Below are 13,987 nucleotides of genomic sequence, written 5' to 3'. Positions count from 1 at the left end.
GCTTTTTTTAGTATGCACCTCAAAACTCTTGCAGCCTCTAGGCCGGGCGCAGTGGCTCACGCCTATAATCCCAGCACTTTGGGAGGCCGAGGTGGGTGGATCACCTGAGGTCGGGAGTTCGAGACCAGCCTGACCAACATGGAGAAACTCCGTCTCTACTAAAAATACAAAATTAGCCACGTGTGGTGGCGCATGCCTGTAATCCCAGCTACTTGGGAGGCTGAGGCAGGAGAATCGCTTGAACCCAGGAGGTGGAGGTTGCGGTGAGCCGAGATCACGCCATTGCACTCCAGCCTGGGCAACAAGAGTGAAACTGCGTCTCAAAAAAACAAATCAAACAAACAAACAAAAAACAACTCTTGTAGCCTCTACTCAATACCCAGGTTCAAAGCTACTTCCACAACTTTAGATGTTTGTTAGAGTAGCACTTCACTCTCAGTACCCAATATCTGTCTCAGTCTGTTAAAGCTGGTATAACCAAATTAGCAGCTTTAGACTAACTAATTTGTAAACAACAGATAATTATTTCTTGCAATTCTGGACGCTGTGAAGTTCAAGGTAAATGTGCCAGCAATTTCAGTGCCCAGTGAAGCCTTGTTCCTGGTAGATGGTGCCTTTTCTTTGTCCTCATAGGGTGGAAGGGGCAAACAAGCTCCTTGCCTCTTTTATAAGGGAACTGCTTCCATTTATAGGGGCTTTACCCTTATTACCCAGTAACCTCCCAAAAGGCCCCGCTTCTCTGTCACCTTGTGGTTAAATTTTAACATACAAATTATTTTTTTTGGTTGGGGGAGATACATTCAGACCATAGCATTGTAGTTTGTGTTTTTCCAGGAATTTATGTGTATAGAGGGATTTGTTGTATTTCCTTAATATCTATTTGATGTCTGCAGAGTCTGTACTGATGTTTCCTGTTTCGCTTATGATATAGGTAATGTCAATTTCCCCTCATTTTTCTTATTCAGTCTTACTAGAGGTTTGATTTTTTTTTTATATTTCCAAAGAACTAGCTCATTGTTTTATTGATTTTTTTTATATTTCCAAAGAACTAGCTCATTCTTTTATTAATTTTTCTCTACTTTTTTAAAATTTAGTTTCATTGATTTCTGCTCTTTATTTTTTTCTTTTGTTTACTTTGGGTTTCTTTTACTCATTTTTCTAGCTTCTGAGTGGGCGTTTAGATTACTGAGACTTTCCCTCTTTCCTAATTAATGTACTTTGTGATATAACTTTCCCTCTCAGTACAGTTTTGTCTGTGTCCCACAAGTTTTAATGTTTAATTTCATTTAATTCAATATTTTTTAATTTACTTGAGACTTCTTGATCCTTTGATTATTTAGAAATATGTTGTTTAGTTTCCAACTATTCCAGTGCTCTCCTGTTATCTTTATAATATTAATTTCTACTTTGATTTCATTGTGCTCAGAAAACATACTGTGTATGATTTCTCTTCTTTAAATTTTTTGAGGTTTATTTTATAGACCGGTATATGGTCTATCTTGGCATATATTCTGCTGACATTGAAAGGAATGTGTATTGTGTTGGTTTTGGATGGAGTGTTTTATAAATGTCAATTAGATTTTCTTGGTTGATGGTGATGAGTGTTCTTATATCCTTGAAAATGTTCTTCCTAATAGTTCTATCAAATATTAAAAATATTTGATGTCTCTAATCATAATTGAAAATTTGTTTATTTTTCTTTTCAGTTCTGTCAGATTTTGCTTCACATATTTTTCAGCTATTGTTTAGTGCATATACTTTTAGAATTGCTATGTCTTTTATTAATAGTTTGATCCTATTATTATTATATAATGTTCTTTTATATTCCTTTCCTCTGATATCTACTTTACCTGAAATTCATATTTATACTCCTGTTTATTCTTGATTAATATTTGTATGATATATTTTTCTATTTTTTTTTTAAATTTCAACCTGCCTATATGGTTATATTCTAAATGAGTTTCCTGTAGATTACATATAGTTGGGTCATGTTTTTTTTAAGCCACCTCTCAATCTCTACCTTTTAATTGCATTTAGACCATTTCCATTTAATGTAATTATTCATATGGTAGGTACTAAGTCTGCCATTTTATTTTTTGGTTGTATGTTTTTTCTTTCTGTTTTTCATTGCCCTGTTTTATTTTAACTGCCTTCTTATAAGTTATTTGAACATATTTTATAATTACATTTTCACCTATTTATAATGTTTTTGAATGAATCTCTTTTTTAGCTTATAGTTGATTACTTTGTGTATTACATTAAATATTACTTATCTCAGTTTATTGGTGTCATTTCACCAGATTCAGTGAAGTATAGGAATCTTACCTGCCTTTATATCATTTTATTTTCTCCCATTTATAATAGTATAGTCTTAAATATTTACCTGCATTTAGAACCAAATCAGATATCATCATGACTTTTGTTTCGACTGTCAGACATAATTGAGAAGACTCAAGAAAAGAAGAAAAATCTAGTGTATTTACCCATATTTTTGCTTATTCTATTTATTCTTTCTTCCTGCTATTCCAAGATTCCTTTCTTTATTGTTCCCTTTTCTATTAAAAAACTTCCTTAGCCATCCTTTTAGGGTAGGTCTGCTGGCAATACATTCTCTTAGTCTTTCTTTATCTGAGAATGTCTTCATTTCCCCTACATTCCTGAAGGATATTCTTGTTGTGTGTGTGTGTGTGTCTTCTTTTTTTTTTTTTTTTTTCCTTTTAACACTTACAACATGTTATGCCACTTCCTTCTGGCCTTCATAGTTTCTGATGGGAAACCCACTCCAATTTGAATTGCTTTCCTTTATAGGTAAAATGTCTTTTCTTCTTCATTGCTTAAAGACATTTCCTTTTTCTTTAGTTTTCACAGATTTGATTATCATGTATCTTGTCGTGAATTTCTTTGGATATATCCTATTTTGCATTGATTAAATCTCTTGAGTGTATCGATTTATGTCTTTTGCCAAATTTTGGAAGTATTCAACCATTATTTTTTTGAGTACTTTTTCAGCCTTGCCTTCTTTCTCTACTCCTTCTGAGACATAGACTACATGGATGTTAGACCTTTTGTTAACAGTCCCCCAGATTTCTGAGAATTTGTTCTTTTTCTTTTATCTCTCTGTTGTTCACACTGGATAATTTCTGTTGCTGTATGTTCAAGTTTATTTATGTTTGTTGTTGTTGTTTTGTTTGTTTGTTTTTTGTTTTTGAGACGGAGTCTTGCTCTGTCACCCAGGCTTGAGTGCAGTGGCACAATTTTGGCTCACTGCAAGCTCCGCCTCCCGGGTTCATGCCATTCTCCTGCCTCAGCCTCCCGAGTAGCTGGGACTACAGGCGCCGGCCACCATGCCCAGCTAATTTTTTATATTTTTATTAGAGACGGGGTTTCACCATGTTAGCCAGGATGGTCTCAGTCTCCTGATCTCATGATCCGCTCGCCTCGGCCTCCCAAAGTGCTGGGATTACAGGAGTGAGCCACCGCGCCTGGCCAAGTTTATTAATTTTTTCCTCTGTCCCCTCCATTCTGCTGTTGAGTCCAACCATTTAATTTTTATTTTCAGTTATTGTATTTTTTAGTTCTAACATTTGTTTGGTTCCTGTTTGTATTTTCTTTGCTGAGAATATTTTTTCATTTGTTTCAAGTGTGTTCATAGTTGTTCATTGAAACCGATTTATGATAATTGCTTAAAAATTTTGGTCAGATAGTGCTAACATATCTAATTTTTGTGTCATCATTTATTAGTTGTCTTTTTAAAAAAATCAGTTTGAAATCTTCCTGGATCTTGGTATGATGATTTTCGATTGAAACCTTGGCATTTTGGGTATTATGTTATGAGACCCTGGATTTTATTTAAACCTCTGTTTTAGATGGCTTCTTCTGATACTATGCTGGCAAGCAAAGGGGGAGCACTCTTTTTACTACCAAGTGGGGTTAGAAGTTCAAGTTCTCCACGTGACTTTGTTGACATCTACCGATGAAACTCTTCATGACTACTGAGTGAGGGTGGGAATTCTCGTTCCCCATGATGCCTCCATTGGCTTCCCTGGTGGAAATGTGTAGGAATGCCTCCTAGTTGCTCCCCAAGGGCCCTTCACTGACAACATGGGGGTCAGGCGGGTGGCTTTACCAGCATTCGATGGTGGGGAAAGTCCAGACACCATCCCAGCAGGGAGGGGGAGGGGTTTCTCATTAATGCGGTGGTCATGAAGGGGTAAAATTTCAGGATCCCCACCACCTGAGAATCCGCTGACATGGGGAAGAGGATAAGGGAGGGAGGAGCTCATTACTACCTAGTAGGGTTAGAAGCCTTGACTCCCTACTTAGACTTCTCTTACACTCCCCCAGTGGAGGATTTGGATACCTCAATACAACCTGGTTAGGCTGGAAGTCTAGGCTCCTCACTAAGCTTTTGCTAACGTGTGGGGTTGGGGGCTACGATTTTTTTCTGTGTTGTTTAGCTTCAGCAGAGCAGTTGTTTTCTAAAAGTTTCCATTCTTGCAAGGCTACTCCTTTTCTTATCCTTTTGCTAGAGAAAGTAAGCTTTTGTTGTTGTTGTTGTTGTTGTTGTTGTTGTTGTTGTTGTTGTTTTAATGCTCATTGACATTTCTGGTATTGCTTGCTTCAGGAACAGGTCTGATATACAAGAGGCAAAAGATAAATGGAAATCACTGCCATGTGATTCTATGTGTCCTCATGTCTCTAGCGTTCTGCCTTCTCTTACCTTTCAGAGCCTTTGTGTTTGTTTTATAAATCGTGTCGAGGGATTTTACTTGTACTTAATGAAAGGAATAGGAAAAAGTATGTCTACTCCATCTTGCCAAAAGCCAAAGTCTCCCTGTTTATGGTTTTGTTTTTTCTGTATTTTGTTTCTTTAGAAGCTGCCATACCATTTTCCAGAGTGGCTGACTGTACCATTGACATTCCCACCAGCAACATGGAAGAGGTCTAGTATCTCTACACTCTCTCCAGTGTTTGGTGTTGTCACTACTGTTTATTGCTGTTATCATACCCTTAATTTGCATTTTCTTGATGGCTATTCATGTTGAACATCTTCTAATTTCCTTATTTGCATCTATATATGCCCTTTGGTGAATTTTTTTATGCCTTTTGCCCATTTTGTAAATGATTCCAATTTAACTATATCAGATTACCAGGAAAGTGAATTTTCATGATTATTAAGCCATGCTCTGTCAACAATACTGGGAAATAGAGAAATAAGACAACATCATTAGGAAACAATATCATTTATTATTTAAGCCAAAGTTGCTCAGATTAGGCACCATTGATACTATTGATATTTTAGGATAAATATTTTTTTGTTGTGGAGAAATCTTCTATGCATTATAGCATATTTGGCAGTATCCCGACTCTTTATTCATGGGACACCAGACTCCACTCTAATTCCTCCTCCAACTTATGATGACCAACGCTATCTCCAGACATTGCCAAATGTCCTCTGGGTGGCAAACTCACCCTCACTTGAAAACCACTGATCTACACTTGTTTTAACCCATATCAGTGGAGAAAAATATATGTTAAATTCAGGACCTTTTAAGTACATAGGTTCAACACATAACTCAATTTTATCTTCTGTCATAACTTCTTCACTTATGGTACAACACCTCCTTTACTCCACAAGCTCTGCTGTGGCATACCCCCGACCGCAGCTCTTTCCACACTTTCTTTCATGTTAATGTTTTATAGACTCCACGTGAAACTGCCTATGATTATGATTTTTCTCATTTGCACGTAGTTTTTCTCATCAAAATGTCATTATCACAAGGTGGAATCCCCTTAGTTAGGGTGTCATGGGAAAGATCCATTGGCAGTTCAATCTTTAGTGAAATTTTAACTCCATTTGGTAAAGCTCCCACTGTGCTATTGGCTCACTTGAGGTTTGTAGTCAAAAACTGCTTAATATTCTACCATTTCTTTTATTTTCCATTATTTTTCCCATCTGTCCATACTTTCTTGCTGAGCTTCACAGTTTCTCCTGAATATATCTTAACTCAATTTTTTTTCTACTAACTAGACTTGATACTTTCGCTCTTCTTTTATAATAGATTCCTCATCTGAATTCCCCTCTGGTCGGTCATCCCTAAATAAAGGTAGGACCCTACATCAATATTAATGAAAAAATTCTTATTTTCTGACACGGGAAAAATAAAAATAGAAATGTGAACTCTTTATAAGTAGCATAGTTGAAGTTGTGTTCCAGGGAAACCAAAACCTAAGAAAAGAAAATTTTACTGCATAAGGAGATCTGGCTAGGGAAACCCTATTTCATGCAGGTATATTGACAGATAGGCATAACGTGATAATATGTGTATCTTTGCTATATGGCATTCCTTAATGTGGAGCTGTACCACCAGGGACAAAAAACAATTATTAGAGTTCATTATTTGTAGTATTGTAAATACAGTACTTAGCAGAACCAAGAAGGTTAAATCATAATAATGACCTTTCTCCTTTTCATTTGTAGAATTGATTGAATCAACGTATCACCTTTTGCTAAGAACTCAGCCCTGGGATCACAAGTGTCTAAAGACACTTCCATGAGAATTAATATTTTGTGCTGATGTACTTCATCTTCCTCACTTTGAAGCTGCATTATAGAAAGCATTGAGACGGTGTATTCAACTATTTATGGAATATCAACATTTAAATTTTTTTTAACTTTCATTTTAGCTTCAAGGACACATGTGCAGGTTTTTCAGATAGGAAAATTCTATGTGGTGATGGTTTGATTTATAGATTATTGTGTCACCCAGGTAGTAAGTATAGTACCCAATGGCTAGTTTTTTGATCCTCACCATCCTCTCACCCTCCAACCTCAGGTAAGCCCCAGTGTCTGTTGTTGCCTTTGTTGTGTCCATGTGAACAGAGATAGTTTGACTTCCTAGCTGCATGCCTTTTATTTATTCCCCTTACTTGACTGCTCTGGCCAGGACATCCAGTACTATACTGAATATGAGTGGTAAGAGTAGGCATCCTTGTCTTGTTCTGATTCTCAAGGGGAATGCTTCCAGGTTTTGCTTCCAGGTGCTGGCTGTGGGTTTGTCTTTGATGGCTCTTAATATTGTGAGGTATGGTCCTTCCATGCCTTGTTTGTTGAGGATTTTTAATGTGAAGGTTATGTTGAGTTGTATTAAAAGTCTTTTCTGCATCTATTGAGAAGATCATGTGGTTTTTGTTTTTAGTTCTGTTTATGTGATGAATCGTATTTATTAATTCCTGTATGCTGAACCAACCTTCTATTCCAGGGATAAAGCCTACTTGATCGTAGTAGATTAACTTTTTGATGTGCTACCGGATACGATTTGCTAGTATTTTGTTGAGAATTTTTGCATCTATGTTCATCAGGCCTGAAGTTTACTTTTCTTTGTGTCTCTGCCAGGTTTTGGTATCAGAATGATGTTTGCTTCGTAGAATGAGTTAGTAAGGAGTTCCTCCTCCTAAATTTTTTCTAATAGCTTCAGTAGGAATGGTTCCAACTCTCCTTTATACATCTGCTAAAATTTCGCTGTAAATCTTCTGGTACTGAGCTTTTTCTGGTTGATAGGCTTTTTTTTACTGATTCAATTTTGGAACTAGTTATTGGTCTGTACAGGGATTCAATTTCTTCCTGGTTCAGTCTTGGAAGCTTGTATGTTTCCAGGAATTTATCCATTTCTTGTAGGTTTTCTACTTTGTGTACACAGAGGTGTTCATGACAGTCTCTGAAGGTTTTTGTATTTCTGTAGGGTTTTATTTCTGTGTTGGTAAAATGCCCCCTTTGTCATTTCTGATTGTGTTTATTTGCATCTTCTTTTTTATTAGTCCAGCTGGCAGTCTATCAATCTTATTTTTTCTTTCAAAAAACAAACTCCTGGCTTCATTAATCTTTTGAATTTTTTTTGGTCCCACTTTCATTCAGTTCAGCTCTTATTATGGATATTTCTTGTCTCCTGCTAGCTTTGGGGTTGCTTTCCCCTTGTTTTTGTAGCTCCTGTAGTTGTAATGTTAGGTGGTTGTTAATTTGAGATCTTTCTAACTTTTTGTATGGGCGTTCGGTGCTGCAAATGTTCCTGTTCACATTGATTTAGCTGTGTCCCAGAGATTCTGGCATGTTATATACTTGTTATCATTAGTTTCAAAGAATTTCTTCATTTCTGCCTTAATTTCACTGTTTACCCAAAAGTCATTCAGGAGGAGGTTAATTTTCATGTAATTGTATAGTTTTGAGCAATCTTCATTGTATCAATGTCTATTTTTATTGTGTTGTGGTCCAAGAGTGTGATTGGTATGACTTTTTTTAATTTGCTAAGAATTGTTTTATGGCTAATTGTGTGGTTGATTTTAGAGTATGAGCCATGTGGCATTGAGAAGAATGTATATTTTGTTGTTTTGGTGTGGAGAGTTCTGTAGAAGCCTGTTAAGTTCATTTAGTCAAGCGCTGAGTTCAGGTCCCAAATATCTTTATTAGCTTTTTGCTTTGATGATCTAATACTGTCCAATGGGGTGCTGAAGTCTCTATTACTGTGTGGTAATCTCAGTCTCTTCATAGGTCATTAAGAACTTGTTTTATGAATCTGTGTGCTTCTTTGTTGATGCATATATATTTAGGATAGTTAGGTATTCTTGTTGAATTGAACCTTTCTTAGTCTTTTTTTATTGCTGTTGGTTTACAGTCTGTTTTCTCTGAAACTAGAATAGCAACCCCTGCTTTTTTCTGTTTTCCATTTGCTTGGCAGATTTTTCTCCATCAATTTACTTTGAGTCTATGGGTGTCATTGCATGTGAGATGGGTATCTTGAAGACAGTATATAGTTAGATCTTGCTTCTTTATCCAACTTGTCACAGAGTGACAAGTTGGAGCACTTACCCTGTTTACATTCAAGGTTAATATTGGTATGTGCAGATTTGATCCTGCCATTTTGTTAGATGGTTGTTATGTAGGCTTGACTGTGTAGTTGCTTTCTAGTGGCTGTGGGCTATGTGCTCAAGTGTATTATTTAGATAGCCAGTAGCAGTCTTTTATTTCCATATTTAGCACTCCCTTAAGGACTTCTTGTAAAGCAGGTCTGGTGGTAATGAAATCCCTTTACATTTACTTGTCTGAAAATAATCTTATTTCTCATTTGCTTATGAAACTTTGTTTAGCTGCAAGTGAAATTCTTGGTTGGAATTTATTTCCTTTAAGAATGCCAAATACTTTGGGAGGCTGAGGTGGGTGGATTACCTGAGGTCAGGAGTTCGAGACCAGCCTGGCCAGCATGGTGAAGCCCCATCTCTACTAAAAATACAAAAATTAGCCAGGTGTGAGGGTACATGCCTGTAATCCCAGCTACTCATGGGAGGCTGAGGCAGGAGAATGGCGTGAACCTAGGAGGCGGAGCTTGCAGTGAGCCAAGATCGCACCACTGCACTCCTGTCTGGATGACAGTGTGAGACTCTGTCTCAAAAAATATATATATATATGCCAAATATAGGCCCCCAATCTCTTATGACTTGTAGGGTTTCTGCTGAAAGGTCTACTGTTAGCCTGTTGGGGTTCTCTTTGTAGGTGATCTGCACCTTCTCTCTAGCTGCCTTTGACATTTTTTCTTTCATTTTGAGATTGGATAATCTGATGACTATGCATCTTAGGGATGATCTTCTTGTAAGTTATCTTACTGGGGTTCTCTGCATTTCCTGAATTCGAATGTTGGATTTTCGTCGATGTTGTCCTCAAACATGTTTTCCAAGTTACTTGTTTTCTCTGCCTCTCTTTCAGGGACTCCAATGAGTCATAAATTTGTTCTCTTTACATAATCTCTTATCTTTCAGTGGTTTTGTTCACTTTTTAATTTTTCTTCTTTATTTTTGTCTTCTGGTTTCAGGCTCTGAGATTCTTTCCTCACTTTGGTCTATTCTGCTGTTAATGCTTGTGATTGTATTATAAAATTCTTGTAGTGAGTTTTTAAACTCTTTAAGCTCAGTTTGGTTTTTTCTTAAACAGAAGATGGCCTATTCATCTTTCAGCTCTGGTATCGCTTTATTGTATTCCTTAGATTCCTTAAATTGGGTTTCAACTTTCTCCTGAATCTTAATCATCTTCACTTCTACCTGTATTATGAATTCTATGTCTGTCATTGCTATGTCTGTCATTTCAGCTATTTCAGCCTGTTTAAAAACCATTGCTGAGGAACTAGTCATTCAGAGGTGAGAAGACACTCGGGCCTTTTGAGCTTCCAGAATTCTTGCACTGGTTCTTTCTTATCTACGTGGGCTGATGTTCCTTTAATCATTGAAGTTGCTCTTCTTCTGGAGGGAGTTTTTTGCTCTTATCTTCTTTGATGCCCTTGAGGATTTCCTTGTGGTATAAAGTGGTTTCAGTTGACTGGCTTCATTTCTGGAAGATTTTAGGAGGCTAAAGATCAGCTCAGCACTCCTGATCTGCTTTCTTTAATTTTGGGGGGCTGGTACTGGGCCCTTGGCTTTGTTCTCTGGTCCCTTGAGGTTAGGAACCTGTTGCACTGAAGGGGCTGAGGTGTTCCCAGTCTGTTGGCCACAGCACTGTAATGGGGCTGCCAGCCAAAGTGCTTCACTGGGGCATTGGCAGAAGGATGCATGCTCACCTGCATGTGCCAGCAGCCATGATAGCATGGCGATGTGCACACACGTCAGCCTAGGGAGGGCACTGGCAGTGGTGGGTCAGGGGAATATGCATGCACACATGTCTGATGGGGGAGGGGAGGGAGGGTCTACCTATGTGCAACCACTGGCAAAGCAGTGGGGGAGGGGAGTGAGTGAATGCTGGCAAAGCAGAGAGAGGAGACTGCAGTGGGGGCAGGCTGCAGATGGGCTGGTGCATGTTGACAGGGGCTGGTCTGCTGAAGCATGTTCTGCCTGTGAAGGAACTATGATAAGGGCCCCAAGAGGCACTCTGGTTGGGCATCTAAGGCTGTGCTGTAAGCAGGTGCATCAGGCTCTGGCCCAAGGAGAAGCTAGCAGACAGGGGACACTGACATTGGACTGACCCTGTCCCATGGGCAAGACCGCTCTGTTCTGTTAAGACATGTTTTTCACCCAAAGACTAAAACCTCCTAGGGGAGCATAGCAAACTCTGGGAGACAGGCATCCCTGGCCATGATCTACTGCAGCTGTTCCCGTGCCAAATCCTCTGGGCTTTGCACAGGCTGGAGTCCTGCCCCTTCCACTTCTCTAAGCAGCTCTACCTGCCAGTTCAGTTGTCTGCGTGGGTCATGGAGGATTCTGGAGGTCTATTGGAAGAGCAGGCCACTCTTCACCTGTTCAGCTTACTCCTTCCTCAGGAGTCATGGGCCAGGCATCAGTCCTGGTGCTCAGCAGCCCTGTACACAGTTCTCAGCTTCCTCCTGGTTCAACCCAGCAACTGTGTCCTCTCTCCATCCACTCTCAATGCCTTTATTCTGAAGATCTGCTCGGAGTGTGCTAGTCTTCCCAATGTTTTGGTCTCTCAGTGGCCCATGTTGCTCCTGGCTCATCCAGTCAGCCATCTTGGCTCCCATCTCCTAAATTTTTAAAAGACGTGTACATCTCTGATAATTTTTGAATACAACGTCTTATTTTAATATTCAGTTCCAATATTTTCCTAGTCAAGGAAGTCAAGATGTGATTAGGCTTTACTTTTTCTGAAGAAATTGAAGGAATATTTTGCCATCCTCAACTTCAGTGATTTCTTGGAATATTTGAAATAACTATGTATAGATAAAATTTACGTGAACTTTTTAAAAGCTTGACTTAACTTTTTTGAAGGTGGTTGATTTCACATTGGAATTCAGTGAAATTGAAGCCAGTTCTTCCATACAAACTCTTTCATATTGGTGAGTCATATGGGTGTTGGAGATTTGAAAAGTCATGATGTTTTCTTCAACATGTAATACTAGAAAATTTGACATGCAAGGGCCAATTTGTAGGATGTATCTTTCTCAAAACATTTTACAACTTAGGAAATGCTCCATTTCAGCATGCCTTAAAGCCTGTTCTAAAAAGCATCAGTTTTTAATTAATGCCAACTATTCAGTTTGAGGATTATTCATATCTCTTGCTGTTACTATTTTTTATACTGCTAACCTTTTATTCATGACCTTGCTCATTAGCACATCCAGTTGGAGGAGAAGCAAAAATAAAGTAGAAAATATAAATTAGTTGATTACATAATTTTCCAACCACCCTGGTAAATTTAGAAGTGGAGATAGTACAATCTATGTGCCAAATTACCAATTTGTAATACTTGTGAATTTTAAATTACATTTTAGGTGGCCCAGAACCAGCATAAGTGAACTAAATGAATATGCATGCATATGTTGTCGTAATTATTTCCTGTAATACACTTAACAGCCTCAGTAAAATGAAAGATTGAGGATGACATTAACCAGAACATAGGTTTATTAAATTCTGATAGGAGTTAAAAAATATTTCTTTTAGAAATATAAGGCTTACATTCTGTACAACAGAAGACTGGCCTTCCATTAAAATCTTTGAGTTACTAAACAAAATGTATACATGTGTAGAAAAATAGCTCTTTTTAAGATTAAAATTATATCGAGCATATGTGTGTCATATATGTATACATGGATATATATCTATATTTCTATCTACCTATGTCTTTTTTTATTGAAAATATAATTTGTTAGTTGTGGCAAATTTAATATTATTTTTTAGCCAAAAGTGAAGATAAAAATAACCTTGTGTTCAGATGAGAGAAAAGGATTTAGTCTCTTAAGATATCTTCTTGGGGAAGTAAGAAAAAAAACACTTTTTAAAATCAAAAGACAATAAAGAATTTAAAGAGATCTTTAAAGTATAAGTTCAACTAAAGAATTGTTTGGAATATTTTCTATGATCACAATATAGAGAAAAAAAGGTGAGAATTTCCAACTATATGTGTATAGGCCACACACACACACACACACACACACACACACACACACACACCTCTCTCTCTCTCTTCAAGACCTCAATGATCTTGGAGTCAACAATTATCTGTCTTTATCTGAAAATATCTTATATAGAAATGTTGCTTTAAATGCTAATGTAGATGAGTATTCAATTCTATTGACAGTTATTGTCCCTCACATTTATATAGGTTCTATTTGGTTCCCTTAAAATAACTTCTTCTTTCTTAGTTTTTTTTTTTTTTCTTTCACTATGCTTTCTATTTCTTCTTATATATCTTTTGTCATTTTAAGTTTACTTATTTTGTGGCCTAATATTATCTCAAGTCCTTAGGATGCAAATTCTCTAATTTATTAGGACTGTTGATCATATTTCTTGGTGGATCATTTCCCCTTGTGTTTTTTTTTTAATTCTGGAAATTTTGCCAATTATAAAAGAGAAATATTATTTCCTGGGAGTCCAGTGCTCTCAGAGTTGTTTAAGTTAGACAATAATAACTTTTCCTTGATGAATTCCAGCTTTAAGCAGTCTAAGATAAGGTTTTATGTTTGTGTAAGTGTAATTTCCAATTTTCACATGATGTAGGCCTGGAATTAAAGTTTATAAATAAACCTTTTTTTGTCTTGTCCTGTCATGCCGTGCTTTGCCTTGCCTCATCTTAATCCTGAGGGAAAGGCAAGTTTTGGTATTACTTTCCTAAGCAGAAGAATAGGATATTTCTAATTGTTCTTTCCATGAGAACCCAGCACATATAGAGTCTCAGCTCCATGCGGAAATTTCTCTTCCAGTGTGCAGCCTCACCTGGGCCCAAAAATTATGTTCCTCAATCTGTGTGGATGTTCAAAACTCAAGAAAAAACTCAAGAGCCTAGCCGTCAGGGTTCATAGTAGCCTGACATTCTTTTGGGGCTATAGAATTATCTAAAGAGTCACAAGTTTTCCATTCTAGATTTGTTTCTTTTTTTCTGCCCTTAATGATTTCCTTTTCAGGTATGCGTTTTGAGTTTTTTCATTATATTTTATTGTTCCATGTTTTCTTTGAATTGATTTGTTAATTATACATCTTTGATTCTTCTTTTTGTGGGCGT

General features: G+C 37.2%; 1 long non-coding RNA gene across 1 annotated transcript; it reads left to right on the top strand.

The window, feature by feature from the left end:
• The first annotated feature begins 4,872 nt into the window (after window positions 1-4,872).
• Window positions 4,873-6,568, top strand: LOC104002261 (uncharacterized). The gene is made up of 3 exons (XR_674460.5): window positions 4,873-4,942; window positions 6,063-6,107; window positions 6,482-6,568. It is a non-coding gene; the product is annotated as an uncharacterized LOC104002261 (long non-coding RNA).
• The last annotated feature ends 7,419 nt before the right edge of the window (window positions 6,569-13,987 follow it).

This window comes from Pan troglodytes, chromosome 16 (genome assembly GCF_028858775.2).
Source record: "Pan troglodytes isolate AG18354 chromosome 16, NHGRI_mPanTro3-v2.0_pri, whole genome shotgun sequence".
Classification (NCBI taxonomy): domain Eukaryota; kingdom Metazoa; phylum Chordata; class Mammalia; order Primates; family Hominidae; genus Pan; species Pan troglodytes.
This window is presented reverse-complemented; position numbering and strand designations above follow the sequence as displayed.